The sequence below is a fragment of the Marmota monax genome, unplaced genomic scaffold (genome assembly GCF_021218885.2).
Source record: "Marmota monax isolate L192 unplaced genomic scaffold, Marmota_monax_Labrador192_F-V1.1 WCK01_AAM20220418_F8-fsc00006, whole genome shotgun sequence".
In the NCBI taxonomy this organism is placed as follows: domain Eukaryota; kingdom Metazoa; phylum Chordata; class Mammalia; order Rodentia; family Sciuridae; genus Marmota; species Marmota monax.
This window is the reverse complement of record NW_026693712.1, coordinates 28,605,522-28,631,185: the sequence shown is the minus strand read 5'-3', so window position 1 is coordinate 28,631,185 and position 25,664 is coordinate 28,605,522.

Genomic DNA, 25,664 nt, shown 5'->3' with positions numbered 1-25,664 from the left:
ATCTGCACTTAAAGTAATTAAGTTATGTATACATTTTTAAATAGAATCAAGTTCCTAAAGAATATGTAATGAAATGAAAAATATATGCCAATAGTGAAAACCAAAAAAATACAATATTATTTATGTTATACCTATTGAAAATAGGATTATTAGAAATGCAAATAAAAAATTAAATTAATAAGGTTCAATTTATCAATTTCTTCAATCTTGGATTGTGCTTTTGGTACTTTATCTAAAACTTATGTCTAAATCCAAGGTTTGCAGGTTTTCTCCTATAGTTTTCTCAAAGTTTAAAGTTTTGTATTTGACATAAAAACTTACAAAATGTTTTTATAGTTTTTAGTAAAAGGTATAAAATCTGTAAGTTCAGTTTTTTTTTGGTATGTGGGTATTCAATGGTCCTACTACCATTTTTTGTAAGAAATGAGAATTTAATTTAAAATCAGATAAATAATTGAAATGACAAGAGTACAGAAAAATAGAACAGAAAGTGAACTTAGAACTCATCCAATGAAACTCCACCATTTCGATGACAGGTTCTGAGTCTAGAGATGTGACATTATCCTAGATTACCTAAGTAATTGTAATACAGCAAAAATTGAAGACAAGATATTATTTATGTTTATTCAGAGATAAATAAGAAATGTTTCTGAGAGATTTTATTATTAGCTCAGGATTGCCCACAGTATATTCTTCAAGGTCCAAACAGTCCAGATTTTCTGAAAAACAGCTGCCCAGAATACACAAAAACTCTATTTTTCCCACTTGCAACTCTTAATGTAGTTACTTTTATTTAATCACTAACACATTTTGTTATATTTGTTGTATTTAACTATATTCTTTACATTATTCTTTTGGCATTGATGGACTTTTATTCTATTTATTTATTTAGATGCAGTGCTGAGAATCAAACCCAGTGCCTTACCCATGCTAGGCAAGCGCTCTACCACTGAGCCACAACCCCAGCCCCTACCTATTTTCTTTTTGAGACTAAAGAGATTTTTTATTTGTTATTTCTTAATTATCAACACTTGCAGAATATTCTCTCTCTCTCTCTCTCTCTCTCTCTCTCTCTCTCTCTGTCCTCTCTCTCTCTCTCTCTGTCTTCCTCCACCTCCTCACTTAAATATATATGTATAGGGCTGGAGATGTGGCTCAAGTAGTAACTTGCTTGCCTGGCATGCACAGGGCGCTGGGTTCCATCCTCAGCACCATATAAAAATAAAAGACATTGTGTCCACCAAAAACTGAAAAATAAATAAATATTTAAAAATTCTCTCTCTCTCTCTCTCTCTCTCTCTCTCTCTATATATATATATATATATATATATATATATATATATATGAATACCATAGAAGATAGTTGAATTAACATTGATTTTACTACAACTCTTTTAGTCTTCAAATGACTATACTCAGTTTTAACCTAGGTAACCAAAAAGAAAAAAGGAAGTACATACAAATGGACCTTTGAAATAAGCACACATTGTCTCACACACACAATATAACATGTACTATCTATCTAGATACATGTATCTAGAAACAAAAACTGAGAATTTTCACATTTGTGAGGTGCTGTTAAAAAAAAGAGAAAAATAAAAGCACGAATCAAGGTACTAAACAAAATAAATGTTTTGTCTCACACATCTGAGTTAGAAATTAGATTATGGTTTCACTGGTCTAAAATCAAGTCATCAACAAGACTATAATTCTTTTGGAAGGTGCTGGTGAGAATTTATCTCCTTATCACTTCCAATTTCTAGGAGTTCCCCACATTCTTTGGCTGATGGTCACATCCAACCTCAAAGTTAGCAATTACCTGGTGATTTTTTCTCGTATCCAGTTCCTCTGACACAGACTCTTCTTTTCCTTGCTGCATCTACTTTTAAAAACCCCATTAAGATTACATTGTTCAAAACAATTGGTCAACAAATATATGAAAAATGTTCAATATGCCTAGCAATTAGAGAAATGCAAATTAAAACTACACCAAGATTCTATCATATTCCAGTGAGAATGGCAATTATTTAGAAGTAAAGATAAATGTTGGCAAGGATGTGGTGGAAAAGGTACACTCATACACTACTAGTGGGACTGCAAATAGGTATAATCTCCCTGGAAAGCAGTATGGAGATTCCTCAGAAAACTTTAAGTGGAACCATCATTTGACTCAGTAATCCCATGTTTGGTTTATACCCAAAGGACCTAAAATCAGCATAATACAGTAAGGCAGTCACATCAATGTTTATAGCACATCAATTCACAAGAGCTAAGCTATGGGACCAACCAGTAGTTTCATATCTATTGATAAACAACTATCATATATACACAAATGTATCATATATACACAATGAAATATATACTCAGCCATAAAGAAGAATGAAATTATGGCATTTGTGGATAAATGGATGGAACTGGAGAATATCATGCTATGTAAATTAAGCCAGTCCAAAAAAACCAAAGGCTAGATGTTCTATATGATATGTGGATGTTAGCCCACAAAAAGTATGGGGAGGGGATGAATAGAAGTACATTGGATTAAACAAAGGTGAATGAAGGGAAGGGGAATAAAGGAAAAAGAAGGATGGTAGAATGAATCAGACATAACTTTTCCTATGTTCATATGTGAATACATGTCCACTATAATACCGCATCATGTACAACCACAAGAATGGGAAATTATACTCCATGTATATATAATATGACACAATACACTCTACTGTATATGTATATCTAAAAAGAATAAATATAAATAATAAATAAAATTACTTTGGCACCATTATATTATCCAAAACAGTCTCTTTATTTTATGATCAATTGTCTGGCTACCATAATTCTACCTGTATTCTTAATTTTCCTTTTCCATGTAACCTAATATATGCATTGGTTCCATGTATTTTGACATAAATATCATTTAATCCATTTTTCTGCTTAGCATAATTGTGATGCTTTAGATTCTTCAGTGTAACTATTAGTAAAATAGTTACATATCTATTGATAAACAAGCAAGCAAAAATGCTAGCATCGCTTTAATTTTCATTTTTCCCTGATTGCTTTGTATATAGACTCAACAACTATGTTGAATAGGAGTTGTAAGAATAGATATCCTTAACTTATTCTTGTTTTTAGTAGAAATGCTTTCCATTTTTCTTCATTCAGTATGATGTTGGCCTTGGGTTTTTCATATATAAATTGCTTAAAATGTTGAGATAAGTTTCTTCTATCCCTAGCTTCTCCTGTGTTTTTAACATAAATTGGAGCTGGATTTTGTCAAACTCTTTATGCATCTATTGAGATAATTATGTGATTCTTGTTCTTAAATCTATGTGGTGCATTGCATTTATTGATTTGCATATGTTAAAGTAAGCAAGCATCCCTAGTATGGAATCCACATGATCATACTCTATTATCTTATTAATGTTTTTAAATATGGTTTGCCAACATTTTATTAAAAATTTTGAATCTATGTTCATCAGAGACATAGACCTGATGCTTTTTTTTTTTCTTTAATGACTTTAGTATTGGTATCAGGGTGATACTGGCCTCTTGGAATGAATTTGGCAATATTACTTCCCTTTATATTTCATGAAATAATTTGAGGATTAGCTCTAGTTCTTCTTTAAATATCTGATAGATCCTGGCTGAGAATCCATCTGGTCTTGGGCTTTTCTTTTCTAGAGGGCTTTTAATAGTTATTTCAATCTCATTGTTTCATATTGTTCTGTTTAGGTTTTCTGTATCCTCATGGTTCACATATTGGGTAGCTCATACATGTCTACAAATTTGTCAATGTATTCTACATTTTCTAGTTTATCGGAGTATAGGTTTTCAAAATGGTTTCTAATGATCCCCTGGATTTCAGAAATGTCTTTGATGATATATTCTATTCATCTCTAATTTTGTTGATTTGGGCATTCTCTCTCTTTTTTGGTTAGTTTGGTTGTTTATTAATCTTGTTTATTTTTTCAAAGAACTAACTCTTTGCACTGATACTATGCATTATTTGAGTTATTCTTGATTTCATTAATTTTGCTCTATTTCCTGCATCCTACTGATTTTGGAATTACCTTTTTCTTTCTTTCCTAGAAGTAATATTTGATAATTTTATTTGGGATATTTCTATTTTTTTAGTGTAAATAGTCAGTGATATAAGAGATTTTATATGTTCTATTTCTGTTCTCACTGGTTTCTAATAGTTTTGTTTATTTCTTCCCTGATTACTTGCTAATGACAATATCCTATATCTAGATCCAAAAGTCTCCACCAGAACACTTTTAGAGTTGATGATTTCATCAAAGTAGCAGCATACAAGATCATCATGCATAAATCAATAGTTTAACTTTACTTCAATGATTAATAAATTGAAGAGAAATTATGAAATCTATCCCATTCATGATAACATCAAAAGAAAATAAAATAATGGGAATAAATCTAACCAAAGAGATGAATATCCTCTACAATGAAAACTATAGCATGATGGAGAAAGAAGTTGAAAAAGCATTTAGAAGATGGAAAGGCAGAACTAACATTGTAAAAATAAAAATAGCACCAAAAATATTACACAGGTTTCAATGCAATCCCCATTTTTTTAAAAAATGACATTCTTCACAGAATTTTTTTTTAAAAAAGCTATCCTAAAATTAATTTGGAAGAATAAAAGAATCAGAATGGCCAAAGCAATCTTGACCAAGAAAATTTATGCTAAAAGCAATTGAATACCTAATCTCCAATTATAAAATTATACTACAGAGCTATAATAACAACAAAAGCACAGTATTGGCATCAAAATACCATGAATACTAATAAAATTGAATAGAAGACACAGAAAAATTCACAGTTACACTCTTGTAACACTCAACAGAGGTGCCAAAAACATATGTTAGAGAAAAAATAGAGTTTTTAACAAATGGTGCTAATATCTGCATAACCTTATGTAGAAAGAAACTAGTTCCCTATATTTCACCTTGTACAAAAGTCAACTCAAAGTGTAACACAGACATTTGAATCAGACCAGCTCATTACAACTGCTAGAAGGAAATATGGGATCAACATTTTAGACAAATACAGGATCATCACATATAGACACAGGCACTGACTTCCTTAACAAGTCCCCTAAAACTCAAGAAATAAAACCAAGAAACAATAAGTGGGACAGCATCAAATTAAAGGGCTTCTTCCCAGCAAAGGAAACAAAAGTGTGAAGTGAGAGCCTACAGAATGGAAAAAAATTCTTTGCTGGCTATTCCTCAGAAAGGGAATTACTATCTATAAAAAGAACACTTCTTCAGCAATTACAGAAATGCAAATCAAAACTATATGAGACTTTATCAAACTCCAGTTAGACTGGCAACCATCAGAAATACAAAAAATAATGAAGGCTGGGGAGGATATGGGGGAAATGTAGACTCATGCATTGTTGGTAGAACTACAAATAGTACAATCACTTGGGGAAGCAATATGAAGATTCCTCCAAAAACCAACAATGGAATCATTTAACTGACCCAGCTATCCCATTCCATGATATTTATCCAAAAGTAATAAAGTCAGTATACTATGATGATACAGGCACATCAATGCTTATAGCAGAACAATTCACAACAGTCAAGTTTGGAACCAATCCAGGTGCTCATTCAAAGATGAATGGATGTAGAAATATCATGTACATATACACCTTGACATTTTAAAGAATTATGAAACTATGGTATTTGCTCATAAATTGATGGAACTGGAGAACTGAGAAATGGAGTGAAATAAGCCAGACTTGGAAAGTCAAAGGTTGAATATTTTTTCCCATATGCAGAACTTAGAGCAAAATAAGGAGAGAGAGAGAAAGAGAGGGGAAAAAAGCAGGGGTGACGCCATAAAAGGAGATCAGAAGAGTAGAGGAAGGAAATAGAGGGGCTGGGATGAAGAATGAAAATAAGAGAGGAACTATGGAATAAAACTGACCAAATTATGGTACGTTCAAATATAAATATACTGCAGCAAATTTCTCCTTTACTTATGTGTGTGTGTGTGTGTGTGTGTGTGTGTGTGTGAGAGAGAGAGAGAGAGAGAGAGAGAGAGAGAGAGAGAGAGAGAGAGAGAGAGACCAATTTAAAAAGACTGTTTACTTATTTTTATGTGGTGCTTAGGATCAAACCCAGGGCCTCACCTGTGTGAAGCAAGTGCTCTGACACTGAGCCACAATCCCAGCCCCAAATAAATAGGTACCTGTAATGAAGTAATAAAAACATAAAAATGTTAGTAGTGTATTCTGCTAATCATTATTTCCAATATGCTTCTGCAAGTTATTAAAAGATGGATTTATTTGAAGTTTAGGTACATAATAACTCTATATTCAAGTTTATACCTTGATCCATAAAATACCTTCACTAGTACTTTATGGTTGAATTTGGTAAACATTAAGTAATGATTTGTTCATTGTATTTGTTATTATAATACTGTCCTTTCTTTGTTGGATTATACCTTTTTTACTTTACTTATAAATGCCTCTTAAATACTCAATTTTATTTCAAGATCACTTATATTAATTCTAAAAAAATTGATATAGTAAAGCATATAAATTTGCCTCATTGAATTTTGACACAAAAATGGGCACATAAAGTTTTAAAAAATATTCGTTTTAATTTTTCAAGAAAAGAACTGTAGGTGAACAGATAAAATATTATTAAAAGTTTCCTTTTATTAAATTGATGTTAATGCAGTTCTCAATTGATTTTTATTACTTTATTTTTATTTCTGATTCTTGCCTAATATTCAATAAATACTTTGAAGCTGAAATAACATTTATTAAAAGTCACTGTAATTAGTTGTAAGATAGTCTTTACCATGGCAGAACTCTTTGCAGAGTTCGTATAGAAAAACAAACAAACAAACAAACATGGCAATAGTTCATTGTCAACATATCTTTGCTATTTTTAATCCAAACATCCCTGACTCAACTGGTTGAAATCAACGTGAGACCATTCAGTGAGCTATTTCTATTAATAACCTCCATTACATGACTCAGGTGAAAGGAGTGATTAAAACATCTCCATGAACACCATAATTATTTTCTAAGTGGGGCATGTCGAAATTATTTTCTTCCATAAAGTAAGCAACAGTCATTTGAGATCTTAAGAAAATAGTAATATCAAAGAAGCCTCCTTTCAGTGAATAATCTTGCTTTTTTTAAATTCTCCAGATCATCATCTTTAAAACATGGGTACTAGCTAAAACTTGAAAAAATAACCATAGTATTTGAAAATTCATTTTAACTTTTAAAAAATTAATCTTAATGATTAGAACTTTGATCAATGATCTATGAAGACTGTATTAGCTCATAAGGTGCAATTTGTCTTAAATTAAAATGCTCCCTTATTTGACAAGACACCACAATGTTCCATGTCATGCCATGAATTATATGGGTATACTTGTCAGTATAAATTTTCTGGCAATGGCAATAAAGAACTCTATCATTCATTTTGTTGTTAGAAAGAATCATCGTTTGTTATTCACAGTAACACTGCATTTCCATTACTTTTTACAAATGCCTTGGCAATGCTTCAAAATGAGTGTTATTACAAAATATTCTATTACAGCATGGTAAATATATGACTTTCTTTTCCATTATGTTCACGGCTCTCCAAAGAGGACTTTACTTTGATTATACTGATCTACCGTCAAGTGAGAAAAACTGACTTTCAGATTTTGCCTTGTTCAAAGATTGAGTGAGGTTTTTCTGGAAGTCCTCTCCCACATTGGATTGCATTCTCATACTGAAGATTTTGTTACTAACATCCCTTTGTTTGCACTGGAGCACTTGAATGTCAAACATTTTGGTGAAGGTATCAATAGCCTAGATACACAGTATCATGTTTAAAAGTCAATGATAATTAGCATACAATACATATTTGAGTAAAATGAAAAATATTACACTCCTTTGTTTTTAATTATCAACTAATTTTTAGTCACCACCAAGGACACATAAGATCAGCTTTACTCATTGAGTAAATTCATATATGAATTTTATTTCATTGTTGAGTTTTGAGAGAATATACGAAAATACACAAAACATAACAAAAAAATACTAGTTTTTTTTTTAATCTTTTGTGTGAGAAAGAAATATGGTGACAAAAGTGTAAATAAGGATTAAGAAAGTATTTGAGTACATATGCTTCACATAGGAGTCATAAAATCTCTGATGTTTGATTTCTCAGTTTTACTTAGGAAATAATAGATAATTTGTCGATGGCCTAAAATTTGCTAAGAAACTGTTGTGAATATTTTATAGGTGGATCTTTCTTAGATTATATTATCAAGACTACTACATGACATTGATATGATTATTAAAAAAAAGAAGAAAGAATAAAACAGCTGGAATTTCATATACTGGTTATCATTTGCTAAGTCTGACTACAAGAATCTTTTAAGATTAGTTACACTGCTTGAAATTTAAGTGTAGTAAAGTAATTAATTTATTTTCCTTTAGTTTCAGTTTCTTCCTGTTTGCTTACTTTCTGATTTTAAACATATTTTAAGTTTCTTAGATATTATTCATGGTGTCTTTTGCTTTCATGAAATTGGTTGTTCTTTAATACAGATAATGATTTTTCCCTAGACTTTCCTTTTTATTTATATTCACTTTTTTTTTTTTGGGGGGGTAGTATGAACTTTCTTCCATGATGTGGCAAGGATTTAAGAAACATGGTCATAAATAGCAAAATTCCTAAACAAGTGAAGATTTAATTTTTCCTATAAAGGTTTTGAGGGCATATTCAAATCCTGGAAACCTTTAATTACTTGGTGTTTTGAGGCAATTGAGTCTTTCAGGCTTATCTTTCAATGCTGAAACTTGTTTTATGAGGTCCCTTGATTCTTTCTCTGCTGTTACCTTCCTTCTAGGAAACACCTCAAAGTAGGAGTCAATCATCAGACTAATTCCAACCTACTTCTAAAATTAATTTATTTTTCATTTTTTCCTGTCATACAATGATACTCAGTTTCTATAAACTGAAGTTTACCACGGTCTGAGTGCAGCAGGAAAAAAAAATCAGCATATTAATATAATGGTAATTTTAATACTTCTACATAACACAGAGGCACACTTTAGTCATTAATTCAATGCATACATTGTCTAATTATCATTAAGAAGCATTTTGGAAAACCTGGGGGACAATGTCTCTGCTATAATGGAGATTATATTCTATTAATGAGGGATGGCAAATAAACAAGAAAGCATAGTGGATTTGGTGAAGAAGGACGTACCAATGTCAGAACCTTGCCATCAGTAAATTTAAGGTTCTACATGCAGTCATTGGACAGGGAATCTATTGTAAAATGGTCTAAAGTGAGGCTGGAGAAAACAGCCATGAGGATATCTCTGCGGAGCAACATTGCAGGAAGAAAAAAAAAATGATAAAGGCTAAATTCTGCAGATAGGAACATGGCTGCTCTGTAATATGCCCATTCCAGATGGAGTGGTGAGTAGGAAAAGGAGAGGCAGATGAGATCAGAGGGGAAACCTGGGACCAAGTGGTTTGAGATCATACAAGCCTCAGCTGGGAATCTGGATTTCACTCTTAACAGTATGAAAAGAAGTAAGAGGTTTTGACATGAAGAAATGCAGTCTCTAACTTAATAGTTAAGCCAGGCCTCGTAGCAGCTGTGTGGAAAATTCATCCATTCTCTCTTTTCTCAACTATTCATTAAGCATCTGCTATATATAATACACTGGGGATGAAATTATAACTGAGACATTCTGTACACCCTCAGAACTCACTATTTCTTTCTTTCTTTCTTTTAGTCTTATAGTTTACTTTCTCAGCTGTTTTCATTAATTCTATCGACTCCTTTTTTTTTTTTCATCCTAAGTCTTTCTTGAACTTCAAGATAATCTGCAGTAATTTGATTCTTCTCTCTTATCATGATGTCTTCTAGATATTTTATACTTCAGAATGTCCACTTCTCTTTTCCAAGCTTGGAGACATGAATCATTATTTTTGTAATCCCACTCAAGTAAAAACAAGAACTGTACTGCAGTTTGCAACTTGGAATCTTCAATCTTGGATTTTATCACAACTTTCTCCTTCTCTGTCTTAAACTCTTTTCTCCATACATATGTGAGAGTAGCTTCATTTTCACTTGTTTTTTTAGTTGATTTAACCTATTAACTATAGCTGTAGAACAGCAAGACCAGCAAGGTGTCAGATCCCTGCTTTCTTTGTAAGACAAGGTAACTCTAAATTGGAGGGGTCAGATGACAGATGACGTGAACTGTGGCTAATTTTGCTTTTGAGGAGCCATCTCTACATTATTCAAAGAGTTTTATATCCTGCAATTCTATTCAATAAACGAAGGGTCAGAAGAGGGAAATTAAGTAGAATGAAAATATCCTTGTGGCATCCTTCCATATTATAGAAATCTTCTGCAGGATAAGGAGGTTAATTGTTCATATCTCCTACCATGTTCAACGGAAGACCACAGGGTATTCATCCAAGACACAGATAAGACTATGGCTGAAACTTGCCTAGGTCTCAATCTTGTATGTATATGCAAGGTGGTCAGGAATGTGTGATGAATCCATTCTCCTGCACTCAGAAAGCAGTTACAAGTTTTTATTTTCAATTTCAATTCCAGGCCAGGATTTCACTATTTCTTACCTTTACTAATATTGATTCTCTTGTGATTCCCATAACTAAAAACTTCCTTCTATTGCAAATCATTCTTCCTATTAACCCTAGGGCAAACTTATATAAAGATGAAATTTGAGGATAAAACTCCATCTGATAAAAATCTATTTAATGGTTTTGCATTGCTTTTGGAATAAAGTAACACATCTATATTTTTAAAGAATTTTTCAATCTTACCCTGAACTATTTTTCTAATCATTTCCCAGCAAGACTATTTTTCTAGTTAATCTGATTGATTAATGAATGATTTCCTGAGTATTCATTGTAAATTGGCACTTTTATTTATACTACTTCTTACCTACAGTAGATTTGCAACAAAGATTCATCATAAATGATTTATTCTTTACCTTTTCTTTTAGGACATTTAAAAATGAACTTCCTATTATTGGCACTTATTTTCCAAGTGTATAGAATAATTATGTCCTTCATATTACATATCACTGCTTGTTTGTCTTAATGGTATTTCCATATATGTAACATGTGTCTCTATAATATACAGGCCTCATGCTCATTATTTCCATTTTGTTCTAGTACATAAACTATACTAAACAAAAATGTGTTCAGGTGATTTACTACCTTTTCCAAATTTAAGGAATATTTTCCACTCTGGAATTTCTTCCAGATACGGTTTCATGATCAAAATAATAGTTCATATTAGATAGCTATGAACCAGAAATATTGTATGTGGTTTTATTAGCTAAGTATAATAACTGACCTCATTACAAAATTGATAATTTACCCATGATTCATGTTTTATTTCTTCATCCAAAGTACATAAGGGCTAGATTATTAATCCGACTTTAAGTCATTGTGATATGAAACTATTATATTGACAAATTATAAATGTACATATGGAAATAGTACTTTATTGGTTCTGCCTTTATCTTTAAGGAACAAATTTAACTCTTATTTAAGTTCTCCAAAGCAAATAGCACTTGTTTTAAGGTAATCCTAGGATGCTGACATGAAAGGACAAGGATAAATAGGGGAAAAGTTATAAATGAAGAATAAGACACATTATTGGTCAGTTATCTCTCTGTGAAAATACGAAACTACCATGATGAGAAAATTTCAGGATTCATAGAGAATGCACTGCAGAATGATCTGCATGAATAAAGAAAGGCTGGGACATTTATTCACTACCTTACATCCTTTATTGAATGAACAGTGTGTTGGGATGTTTACATTTTCAAAAGGTAGAAGCAATGACTGAATAGGCACCCAGATATTTCAAGGCCTAAAAGCAGAACAATCTGAATGATATTGAGGTTATGGAATTAGAAACCACAGGAGTTATTGACAGGGTCTTCAGCTAACCTGGGGATGGTGACTCAGGAGACATGCTGTGGTTATCTGCAACACTGGTTACCAATCTACTCAAAAGTGTTTCCAGGCAGTGTTTACATATATCAATATATTACCAAAAGTATGGTACCTAATTTCTTAAAAATTTTACTTTGGTCCCATACTATTTTATTACCTGGCACTGCTGTATTCAGAAAGCACTGAGACACTTTAGTCATATCTTCTATCTATAGTTCTTTTGTTAGGGACTATTATTAGTTCATTTCTGACCCCATGTTTTCAGTAGGTGCCATATATTATGGTAGTAATATACATATGCTGGGTAGTATCTTCAAAAGTATTAAACTTAGTTTGTGTTTCTTATGAGAGAGAGAGAGAGAGAGAGAGAGAGAGAGAGAGAGAGAGAGAGAGAGAGAGATTGTGCATCTTTATATTCCTTCCTTTAGGTCCCCCCAACATTCCCTCAGGCACCACCTCCAGGCTGGTGATTTTTTTTAAACACTGTGAACATTAGCTTTAAGAGGGAGGAAGGAGGGAATTTTTGTTTATTTGTTTTTATTTGTTTGTTTGTTTTGTTCACTCCCCAAAAGTAGAAATATCTATTTTATTCATTTATTTATATACAGTGCTGATACTTGAACCCAGTGCCTCACACTGCAAGACAAGTGCTCTACCATTGAGCCACAACTCCAGCACTTAGGTATTAGTTTTGAATGAACTAATGACTACCTTACATAATTTTTAGTGAAATAACTCTTACCTCTTTTGATCCCAGCTTTCTGTCTCCCATTAGACCCAAACATTAATATATGTTGGGGACAGACGATAAAAGAGTAGCATGTGCCAAGACACAAATGAGAGTGACATACTTCATAACATGTAAACTTTGAAATTTGCCACCTTGGCAATGGCATTATAATGAAGACAGTTGGTCGCTCCTTTTATGAGCTGAAATTTCTTTCTGCAGATTTCAGTCCTAAACAGGAAATTAATCACAGTTGGGCTATTGTAGTAAATGACCAGATACATCAAATATTTTTGAATTCCATTGGTAGTCACTATTGAGTACAAGTCACATATGCTGCATGCCAACCCTATTTAATATTTATTTATTTCTATATTTTCTGGCTACGATATTTACATCTTCAGAAAGAAATTTTTTCTTCTTAATTAAGAAGCATATAACAGAATTCAATAGCTGACCCTTTCATTTGTGTGTGTATGTGTGTGTGTGTGTGTGTGTATAAATATGTCAATATAACAATAGGATTGTTACCATTGGACTGGCTTTTATTTCAGGACTGAATATTTTCATCATTTTGTGTGAAGAAATAATGATAAAAAGTAGTATTTTCATTTAGAGTCTAAAAAGAATCATTTCAGAAGGAAAAAAAAAACGAGTTACATTTTGAAATGAGATGTGTAACACATTTTGAAAGAGCTTGAAGTTCTCATTCATATTTGTAAAGTGTAAGCTCCCTTAGCCACCTTGTTCATATGATTTTGAAAATCTACTCAGTCTTGAGACATTTTAGATTAGGTCCTTTCCATGTCAAGTACTTACCTGCTGAAATGACTACTTTTTTTTTCAGTATATTTTTCCCCTTTTTCATTGTGTCTCATGTCCAAGGTACTCTGAGCTTTCAAAAACCTTCATATGCGGTAACCACCCAACTTATGCTCTCCTCACTTCAACCGTTTTAAGAGTGACATGACAGAATAAAGCTTCATCCTCAGGTTTTGATATTGATTTTTTTTTTCTGCCAAGAATGCTATTTATTCCATATATACCACCCTTAGAATAACTTCCTCCTTAGACAGTGATAATCTACTGGGTATAGAGATCAATATCAATTAGCCTCAATTCAGAAGTGAATTACAAATCGGCAAGCCTTAACACATAAAATGACAAGTCTGCCTAAGCCTTTAAAGGTATCAAATAGTTTGAAGAAATTGTATATGAAAGTTTCTTTTTTGTTTAATTGTAAGTGTATCTTTCTTAATTAACAAACTACTTTCTTGCATTATGTGCTTTAGTCTATGAGTGAACAGAAATGTGTAAAAAGATTGGGCAGCAGGGCATGTGGCCCATACCTCCTATCACTCCAGTGGCTTGGGAGGCTGAGGCAGGAGGATCACAAGTACAAAGCCAGCCCCAGCAAAAGCGAGGCACTAAGAAACTCAGTGAGACCCTATCTCTAAATAAAATACAAAATAGGGCTGGGGATGTAGCTCAGTGGTCTAGTGCCCCTGAGATCAATCACCAGTACTCCCCTGCCAAGAAGAAGAAGAAGAAGAAGAAGAAGAAGAAGAAGAGGAGGAGGAGGAGGAGGAGGAGGAGGAGGAGGAGGAGGAGGAGGAGGAAAAGAAGAAGAAGAAAGGACAGCTACAGTCCTGGAAATACCACAGCTTACTAGTTGGAAAGGAAAACACTGATATTTTATAAGTAACCTAAAATGATATAAACCCTGGCCCTCAGTTTATTGGTCTCATTGACACCAAATTTGAAACAATAAAACTGTGTAAAAGAAAGAGCCAAAGGAAGGAAGAGAATTTAACAAATTATTTGTCAGTGCACCTCTATTTTATGTATTGATACATGGTGCTGAGAATCGAACCCAGTGCCTCACACATGCTGGGCAAGTACTTTGTCACTGAGCCAAAACCCCACCCCTGAGGAAGACTATTTTTAAAGACAAATAAGTAAGGGCTGAGAATATAGCTCAGTTACAAAGCTCTTCCCTAGTATGTTCCTGGGTTCAATCTCCATCATCACAAAGAAAGAAAATAAATAAATGAGCAACCAAATAATTCATACATTTCATTAAAATAGGGCAAGCTGTGAATGATGTTTGATTTAATGTTCTGTAATTAAATAAGTTTTACTGTATGTCAAATATTACAAACTTAGATAGTCTGGAAATGTAGCCCAGTTTATGACCTAATTACTCATTTACTTAAACATAAAAATATTAAACTCTTTTCTTCTAAGACTATTTAAATAGTAGTATAATTTGGGAAAACATCATGATTTCTTGAACTTTGAGAGCACCTACTTATGGAGCAGATTAATTACAAAAGATAAGAGGCAACATTTTCCAGATATGAAGCTGTGGGTAGTCCAACCCTATTCACAGCTGAAAATTAATATTATCTAGAACTCACACAGATGTAATCATGTTGAACTTGACACTCCAAGCATGGTGCGAAGGATGTGCATATTTTCATGAGTAGAAGATGCTGAAAATTCTTATTAGTCATTTTAAAATTTATTGTATTTAGAAACATATAAAGACAAATAAAAATTTGCTGAGTTAAAAAAAAAACATGCTTTGAGTATTATACTTTCTTTGAGCAAAGGTAACATGTAACAAGTTCATAGATCTTTTGGGCTACTTCTCGAATTTTTCTGCTTGATAAATTTGTAGCACTCAAGTACAAACACACCTGACATTGTCCTTAATCAAATTCAATATATGTGCTAAAACATGCTCAATATAAACTAGAAGTATTGGCAATAATTTCTGATTCGAATTTGATTTTTTTCTTATATATCTACAACTTTCTTTCCTCTGAACATAACTCTAAGTAATTGTCTTATGACCAGGAATTGCTGTGACAAATGTAAAAAGACAGGTATCTGCCATAATAGTACTAGAAGAGTAGTTTCACTGCCCTAAAAATCCTCTGTACTCTGTCTATCCTTCTCTTCATGCTCTCTAGCTCTGGCAACCACTACATATTCTTTTTTGTTTTGTTTTCTTTTCTTTATGGGAATATGAATAGAACTCTATAATCTGCAGCACCTGTTAAGTATGATGTGATTTCAGTCCCAGTAACATGTAGAGGAAACTGGAGCCCATACACAATTTTACTAAATTGAAGAATTAGTTACTTGCCAACTAAGCAAATACTCCTTGATCATAAGTTCAAGTATTTGTTTTGGAAATAAGAAACCCTTACAACAGTCAATTCACGGAAGCATCATAGAGCAATCATAAACATAGTAAATCATACATTTCTGTATGGTGCTTAATCATAAGCATAGTAAGGATTATACAGAAATCATAAGAATAGTAACATTGTATGTCATGCTTTCTTGCCAGATAGCCTTTGCACACATTAGTTAAGGAAAATCTTTTCCAACCATCATTCAAGAGAACTTGTATCTTCAAACAACTTAAAATTTCAATTATTTCCCAACAAATACAATTGAATGACAAAATTGTCAGAACTTGGAAGCTATTAAGATGTCCTTCGTAACTGAGTGGATAAGTAAACTGTGGTATACCTGGACAAAAGGATATAATTCAGTGCTAAAAAGAAATAGTCTACCAAGCCATGAAAAGTCATGCAAGAACCGTAGGCCTATGTTAAAAAGAATCTAGCTAAAAGAATCTAGTTAAAAGAAATCACTCTGAAAAGTCTACATACTATATGATTCCAACCAAATTACATTAGGAAAAAGGAAAAACTATGGAAAAAAAATGAAAACAAAACCAAAACACACACACACACACACACATCAGTAGTTGCCAGAGGTTCAGAGAGTGGAGGGGTGAATATACAGTGTGCAGAGGATTTTTAGGGCAGTGAAACTACTCTTTTAATACTATTATGGCAGCTACCTGTCTTTTTACATTTGTCCAAACACATAAAATATACAACAACAAGAGGGAATCTGAAGGTAAACTGTGGACTTTGGGTGATTATGACTCATCAATGTAGGTCCAACAACCATGGCAACATCTGGTGAGAGATGTTGATGATGGGGAAGGTCATGAATATGTGGGGACAGGAGATACATGGGGAATCTCTGTATCTTTCTCTCAATTTTACTATAATCCTTAAACTACTCAAAACATTGTAGTATTGAAAAAAAAAATCCGTATGCTTACTTCTGAGTAGCTTTAGTTAATATTTTCAACAGCCTATCTCTTTATTTGGGCCTAGATACAGACCAGAAGTGGCACACCCTTGTTTGATTTTTCACGGGTGCTCTCTCTCATATCTGAGTATTTTCTTGTGGTTCAGAAACAGTCAGGGGAAATGACTACCAAATGGAGACTGAAAATAAAATTGGCTTTAAAGTTTTACCTGTCTTATTTCTTGACTAATGTCTTCTTTCATGTTCTAATGTTGTCATTGCCACAGACCAAAAGAAAAGTATCAGTGTGTACATCTGAAATGTGACTTCAAGGTCAAGGACTGAAAATTAAATAGATCAATGAACAAGAAGACACCTTGAACAAGGTCACTTAGATTTGGTTAAATATATAAATTGTTTAATACTATTTTGTGAAATTTAATTTATTAAAGTTATTTCTTTGATATTTATACTTAAAAAGTTATATATATATATATATATATATATATATATATATATATATATATGTGTGTGTGTGTGTGTGTGTGTGTATCATAAATACTTTTAATGAAATAATATTAACATCAGAAGACAGAAAAAATATTCAAGTCTAATTGGTCACCAGTGAATCTTGTTCTCTCTTATAAATAATGCAGTTCCAACCTTGCTTCTATGTACATGGCCCGTGGTTACTCTTTAATAGCCACACAAAGGAAAGAAATTATCTCTATCATTAGAAATCTAGAAACAACTATTAATTTCTTCCTATTTCCCAACGACTTGAATTCAACTCTCCTTTATGAATATTTCTTTTTTAAAATTTATTTGCATCCCCTTCTTACTGACTTAGTTCCCATAACAATCGTTTATTATTTAATATCTGATATAACTTTCCTGTAAATAACTACACTTCCAGTTATACTCAATTACTTTCAATTCAGCCATTATGATGCTGTCAGCATGATGATATACATATACAAATGTTATTCAGCTTTCAAACCTCTGTAGCTTACTGTGGCTTCAAAACAGAACTCTGAGTTTCTGGGAGGATTTCTGTTATGTGCATGTGAGATTTGGTTATGCCTCTTCCAATAACTTCCTTTGCACTCCATGACCCAGTTACTTTAAACATTGGAAGATTGCCTAAATATGTGAATTAATATTTTGCTTCTTCCCTTTCATGTGGCCCCTAGTATCTAGAGCATTTTATTCTTTGTCTCACACTAGAGAATTCCTATTCATTCTTTATAACTCAGGTATGTTAGGAAACACAACCATAATTCCAGACTTCAGATACTTCTCTTATTAATTCCATGATGATTCTGAAGAATATTTTTCCCATTTACTATACCTTGTGTGAAGACAGTATTTAACTGAATTAAGTGTAACCCAGCTTACAAACTGTACCTTATTTAACTGAGAAAACTAATTGTAACCTAACATAAGAGAATACCCTTGTAATAACAACTGAGTCTCTTCAGCTAGTTGCAGGCTGCCAAAAGAAAAGTCCATATCAACATTATGCAAATGGCTCATCAAACCATGCCCATGTTAAAGTAACACAGCCAACAGGCAATAGAGGTTGTTTCTCTGGCTTTGAATGTAACCAGTATACAGGTAATGTGGAACATTCTGAACTAAACTTTGGTCTGAAATAATTTCTGGTTACAGAAACTTTTTCTTTCTCAAGTAAACTTTGTTAAATTTAACTGATCTCCATTTTTTAAACAACATTAGTGTAGTAGAAAAATATCTACCATCATGTTCTAGGATGCACTTTCTTTTTGGATCAAATGAGTTCATATTATTATCAACAGGAATTATTGGTTTCTCTGAGCCTACATCACATGACCATTTCTGGAATGAGAGAGAGAGATCAATAATTGATGCCCTCTAGAGAGAGGGAAGAGAAAGCACACATTCATAGGACATGGAAAACACTGTCCAGTTTGGATCTGCCTCATTATATTTGCTTGTAAGCAATTCATAAAAAATATTATAGAGGGAACCTAACTTATACTCACCATACTCACCATGTCTCAGAATTTGCCATCACATTTAGCATATAGCAGACATTCAGCAGATGTTAACAATCTGGTAAAAAATAACCTTCTTCAAGATCAATTTTGAGCATGATTTTTTCTTAGTCAATTACTTGTGTATCTTCAAGTGTCTGTCATAGAGGAATCCTTATAAATCTTTTTTTGAGTGAATATATGAAGTAATGAATAAACTTTATTTATGCCATTTGTTTTAAATTTTCCTACATCCATATTGTAGGGATATTTCTGACTAAATACTTTTTCTAATTGTTTGAAATTTTAATATACACTATATAGGTTATTTAAATTAAATATCCTCAAAACTAAATTGTGTGTTCATGCTAAATATAAATCATATATATATATATATATATATATATATATATATACATATATAAACACACAAAAATATTCATTATATTACAAAATTATAATTCGTAAAAATTAAATTAGATTTTTTATCCCAAATTGTTACATTAATAGCTTTAACATAACTTCTATTCAGCAGTCTAATACACACTATGCTAACTCTCTACTGTATAAATGCAATATGCAATGCATTACTTCTTTTTTCTATTTTGTTTTTCACATATATTTAAATAATAATATAGAGCATAACATCATTACAATCCATGATATAAAACCAAACTATAGCAATGTATTATGCATATACCTCTGAGATAAAAATTTAAAGTTAATAATTTATTTGAGGCTTATTGATGTAGTAATTTAATATTAAAACAGAATTTCTTTAATTTCACATACTTCTATGCATCTTTTTTCAGATACCATTATATACTATTATTTAATTTAGAAATATTAAATAATTAAAATATTAAACACAGCAAAAGTGATGTAAAATTAGCCAATCATACCAAAAATAACCAAATATTCTAAGATAAATTGAAACATTTAAACGAACAATACTTTATAAAAGAAATTTACTATTGAGAGACTCTATAGTATCCATAGGGTAGTGGCCAGCTCTCTCCATTATATCCCTAAGAGTTGTTTAAAGCAAATATAACATGAGGCAGATCTGAAGTGGATAGTTGTTTTTCCTGTACTATGAATGTGTGCCTGCTCTTTAGATGGTATAATTTACTGATCATTGGCCTTTATGCATTTAAGTAAAATTCTCATTCCAGAAATGACCTTGAGATCTAGGCTTAAAGCAATCAATAATCCCTTATTGATAATGATATGAACTCATTCAGTTCATAAAGAAAGTGACTCTTAGGACATGAGTGTCTTAGGTCCTAGACTATATTGTATTTTCCTACTTTATTAATTTAGCAAGCATGAGATCTTGAAACTAGGTATAGATTAAGTGAGATGAGATTGTTTACACCACACAATACAGAATGCTGATTATATAAACTAAAGTTGAAAGATAGACACCTCCAAATTTGTTGAGTCAAGTTATATGGTTTTGGGTTTGTTGTTTGTTGAGAAAAAGGAAAAATATGTTTCATGACTTTGTTAGCAAAGGAGAAGCATAGGGGACTCCTGCCTCAGAATCTGTGATTCTGTCCATCAGCAGGAACAAGGGGCTTTTAAATCGATGATTCAAAGGCTACATTCCAAGTTTTCTCTGTTAAGATTGTAATTTACTTGTTAATTCAGTAGATAGTCATTTCCTAGATCCTCTGGTACCATCCACAAAGTCTGAATTACTTTAGGACAGATAAATCTGCCTAAAATAAGGAAAAAAAGGTAATCCAGTTTCCCCTTAGATTAGGGAGGGGGAGAGATTAGGGAGGAGCAGGGGGAGAGAAAGAGAAAGAAACATGTTCAACCTAAAAATAAATTGCAGAGGCAAAGCAGCACTGGCTATATTCAAAACATAAAGTGGAACATTGTGTGACATTTCCACACTTTCAATTTCTATATTCCATTTCTATGGAAAAATGGGCAATGACATCTCCAACCTGCTTCCTGCTGAAAGAGGGAAAAGTTAGAGGAAGTAGCCCAAAGTCCTTGTTCTCTATCAGGTGGGGTGGGGACATTAAGGGTATGCAGTTCAGAGGTCAATAGTGGCAGATGGCAGGAATCATGCTAAGGCAATAAACAGGACAGCAAGGTATTACTTTTTTGTAAACAATTAGCACAAAAGCAATTAGAATTTCAGCCAGTCTCTGAAAATGATGAAGAAAGTAACTCAAAATCATACTAGTGAGAAGCAGATTGAGTTTATCAATGTAGGAGGTTAGGAAGATTAGTACATCTATGAGATAAGGCTCAAATTAACTCAGTACAAAGTTGCAACTCTATAGAGTTCTTTGTGATTATTATTATTAGATACTCCCACACAAGAACCCTTTGTTTATAGTCTTCAGCTTTACTGAACTTTTGGTAGGGCTCACACAAGTGTACATTTTTAGTTACATTAAAGCAAAATATATTGTCTTTTTCCTTTTAAATGTCCATGTAGGACTGTGGTTAGACTATACTCTCCTGCCAGGTATTTAAGACTAAGTTGGTCAAAACTGCCCTTGTTCCTATCTACTCATTTTTTTTTTTTTTTGTAATTAGTATCTAGAGTTTATTCCAGGAACTCAAGTATGATTCAATATAAAATATTCATTGATATTATACATCAAGTTAAAAAAATCCATGTGCTTTGCAAGATAACAAAAAATAGCTAATTTCAAAATATTTTCCCATCATAGTTTCAAGTAATTAAGAACAGAGCAGGGAGGAAGAGCAGGAAGAAAAGATTAACATTAAACAGATACATGAGGTGGGATGGAAAGGGAGAGAAAAGGGAAATTGCATGGTAATGGAGGGAGACCCTCATTGTTATACAAAATTACATATAAGAGGTTGTGAGGGGAATGGGAAAATAAACAAGGAGAGATATGAATTACAGTGGATGGGGTAGAGAGAGAAGATGGGAGGGGAGGGAGGGGGGATGGTAGAGGATAGGAAAGGTAGCAGAATACAACAGTTACTAATAGGGCATTATGTAAAAATGTGGATGTGTAACCGATGTGATTCTGCAATCTGTATTTGGGGTAAAATTGGGAGTTCATAACCAACTTGAATCTAATGTATGAAATATGATATGTCAAGAGCTTTATAATGTTTTGAACAACCAATAAAAAAAAATAAAAAAAAAAATTAAGTATCTAGTCTTGTTATACAATATGTATTTCCTCTTTGTTTTATATTTCTTTAAAAAAAAAAAAAAAAAAAAACTTTTCCATTCTGTTTTTTCTTCATAGACATTTAAATATAGCTGGTATTATGAATGGAAACTTTCTTTTCTATTATACTGTTACAAGGTTATTGTTAAGCAAGCATTTAATGAATATATATAAGCAATTATATCCTTCGACTTAACTTTTTATTTCCATTGCTGGGGATGAATCCAGGCCTTGGTTCATGCATGCTAAGAAGGCATTCTACCCCTAAGCTACATCCCCAGCCCTTCCCTTAACTTTAAAATAAATTGTCATTTGTTTTGGATTATTTGACATAATATTATTGATAGTTTTCAATAAATATGATTTATATTGTTGCTCTCTACTCTTAAGAATCAGCTGACATTCCTCAGAGATCACTCCTGGGGACATATGTGAAGCCTCCGGGCTCCTTTATAGCTTTCTTCTACCAGTAGTGCCATCTGCCAGGATGAATCAAGCCATAATTGAAGGCAGAATTATCCATTAATTGTACTTTGTGAGGAAAAAATGTTACTCTTTTTCTGACTTAAGAGAGTTCAGTGTGAATTTTATTTCCCTTACAATTGAAAACATCTTTTATTAAAACCTTTTATTACACCAAATTATCAAAAGATTTTGGTAAAATTTCTGCATGGGACTTTGTTTATTTTTTGCTAGTCTATGTAAAATTTAAATATTTATATTTAAAGGGGTTCTTTTACTCAGGATATATGAAGGAATTTATGAATGGACTGTTTTTTGTTTTTGTTTTTGTTTTGTTTTGTTTGTTTGTTTTGTTTTGCCTACTTTATCTTTCCTATTGAGAATCCTCTCAGTAATTTTCAGGCAAGAAAACTGAGGTTAGAGAATTTCAATAATTTATCTATTATCATGTAGTTGATAAGCAATGGAACTAAGATTCTAAGAATGTGTGAATCCAGAGAGAATTAAGAATTTTTTTAATTGTAATAAAGTACTTTCAATACAAGTTTACTTAGAAGTCCTACTAGGAAAATCAAAGAGACCAAAAGTAGATGTAGCAGAAATATAATAAAGGTAGAAATTACTATACATTGAAGTTATTGCCAAATCATGTCTATTCTGGAACCACTGAAGAATTAAGACTCTTACACTGTTTCTGAAGGTCCAAATCTGCTTTCAGAGAAATATGCACACTGGTTAGGAAAACAAAGTTGGAAAATAGATTGTGTCTATCTTAAAATAGAACATCATGCCCAGTTCAGTCCTTCCTAGCTGAAGTAGGGACCTTCCCAGTATTCTTGAATCAACCCCAACTCTGCAACCCCAATGTCCTTTGAGCCAAAAGAGGTATCAAAGACTTCCACCTCTGTGTGAATGTCAAATGTAGGATAGCATATTTTCCCAAAGTAGTGTTTACTAAAAGTTGTATCTTAGGAAAAAAAGTAATTGTAAGAAAGAGTCATAGGAATTTGAGAAATGCTGCATAGAACATCTTTTTTTTAAATAATATATGTTATTAAAATCAAAGCTTTGAGTAGAACTTTAGCAATATTTTTGGCACAGTTATTTTTTCCCCAAAATTAACTTTACAGTACTATTTTCCTTGGCAACAGTGATTAGAATTTTATGTTAGGAAATACTAAAGCCAACATATTGTCTTCAATAGAAAAATGTAATTATATTATAACACTTTTTCACTTAAAACTTAATACTTGGTAAATACTCAATACTTAATAAAATCATAAGCTTATACTCACATGAACAAAAGAATAGAAGCATAAATATGAAATTATAATCTTAGATTGTTGTTGCCGTGTTTAAAATTTTATTGTTAGTGCTTTTAATTGCACTTGATAAAACTTGCATATTCTGTCATTAAAACCCTAATTTGATCCATGCACACCTGTATCAAGTCTCTATATAAAATAAACATGTCTTAAAGGTTACACAGTTGTCCTTCCAAATGCCTATACAAAGTCATACACAATTGTTTACCATAAATGAATGTCTGAGAAGCATCCATCTTTCCGGCAAAATAGCCTTGATTCAGAGTTCCAAGTTTTCCAAGCAGCAAGAACACTGAATACATATAATTAGAACAGTGTGAAAAGCTAAGCTCAATTATACTCCTCAGTGTGAGTTACACGCAGACCTTCCCAGGCTTCATTTTTATGAGCTCCATTCTGTTCAGCTACTGTATCAAAAGAGGATTAAAACCTGAAAGATATCAAGAGTAGAACAGACCTGTGCTGGGGGAGCTCTCTGAACAGTAACACTTCAGAATATTTGGCCCTGATAAAAATGATTGTCAGTTTTCTAGAAACCTTGAGCTTGAAAGTGATGAAAATCTGAGTTTACCTGTAATTGTTGGGGGAAAGAAATGCAAGGTAAAAAAAAAAAAAAGCTTTTCTATTTAAATATGCTTTAACTTTGGACCATTTAATTATACTATTCTATGTATTTTTAATTCTTATTTTATATACAAAGGAATAACATATGAAAGATGCTATGAAAAGCTCATATATTCTAATAATCATTGTAAATCTAAAATATAGGTGCATTTTCATCAACCTTCTGTAAATCTAATTCCAAAAATGCAAGTAGTTCACAAAATGCTATACCTAAAGTTATATATCTCCCTGTGCTTATGAGGTTAATTTATATCCCTGAGTTTGTGCAAGAGCATGCATGCTACCTTAATTAGTAAAATAAAACCTACATTTTCTGATCCTTAACAGTAGAAAAAGGATTTCCACAAATAAAGCATCAGGAACAAGTGGCCCTATCTCCATAACTCTGAAATATCTTCCCTTGAGGTCTTTGATTCATTGTCTCTGCCATTAACAAGCAGACTATTTAGGATGTACAACTTACCCTTTAGCAGTCTGCCACAGTAGTAGACAAAAGCTGTTTTGTTAATAGGAGATGTCTGAAGGTCCCAAGGGACTTTACTAAATATAATAAAGGTATTTTAGGAATAAATCAAATGTCTAAAGAAGCAGGGCTTCCAAAAATAGAATTTTGAAATTTTCTATATCAAGTTTCACCTGGACACATGAACCCCACCCAGATTCAGCTTATTCTTTAAACATTTCTGGGTTTAACTTAAAATTGTGACAAAAAAATGTCCAGGTGCTTTTGTTCCAAATCCAATCCTACCACACACGTCGAATACTATCCAACATGCAGTAGCTAGGAATTACTTCTAAGCTATCTGGATACATTCATGATTATGGAACATAGCATTATTCTTGTCCAATGTTTCCACTCTACTGATTAAAAAATTAAATTTATTTATCTTTTGATGTCAAGCCTGGCCATGGAAATCACAGTGCCTCTGCCTGTGGAGACAACATTTAGTACATTCTGATGGTATACATTTTGTCTAGGTGACTTGCTATGCTACTGAGCTCTGAACAAAGACTGTATTTGCCAATTCTGAGCAGGATCTTTAACAGTCATCAATTCCTTTTACAGAATTTCTTTCAAAAAAAATGTGAATAAAATTGTTCCATGAGTCTTGGTATTCTTATATAGATAGGCAGCCTTGAGCTGGTGAGTCTGGGAAAGACAATAAAGGGAGATGACCTACAGGGAGATCATCAAACGTACACATCAAAGTGATCCC